This window comes from Penaeus monodon, chromosome 28 (assembly GCF_015228065.2).
Source record: "Penaeus monodon isolate SGIC_2016 chromosome 28, NSTDA_Pmon_1, whole genome shotgun sequence".
NCBI lineage: Eukaryota > Metazoa > Arthropoda > Malacostraca > Decapoda > Penaeidae > Penaeus > Penaeus monodon.
Genome location: NC_051413.1, coordinates 4,312,972 through 4,313,208, shown reverse-complemented (window position 1 = coordinate 4,313,208; position 237 = coordinate 4,312,972). Strand labels below are relative to the sequence as shown.

The window sequence follows — 237 nt, the reverse complement described above, 5'->3', positions numbered from 1 at the left end:
GAAGAGGAGATATAAAGGAAGAACAACATTGTTAAATAAAGCAACGAATTTTCTGAAATAAGAGCATCGGAATCCTTTATGGAGGATCTGAAACAATAGATCCTGCAAGTCATAGAGGATTGAATCGGGAGGGCTTCGTGCTCGATTGCACTTGTTTTGTTTGTTTTACAAGCAGGAGAACGGAAATAAATATGGTAATAGACGGAGAAATAGACAAATAGGCACATATAAGTGGCC

The 237-nt window shown here is 38.0% G+C and overlaps 1 protein-coding gene across 1 annotated transcript in view; it reads left to right on the top strand.

The window, feature by feature from the left end:
- Window positions 1-237, top strand: part of LOC119591302 — a 21,918-nt gene that overhangs the window by 14,901 nt on the left and 6,780 nt on the right. The window lies entirely within an intron of this gene.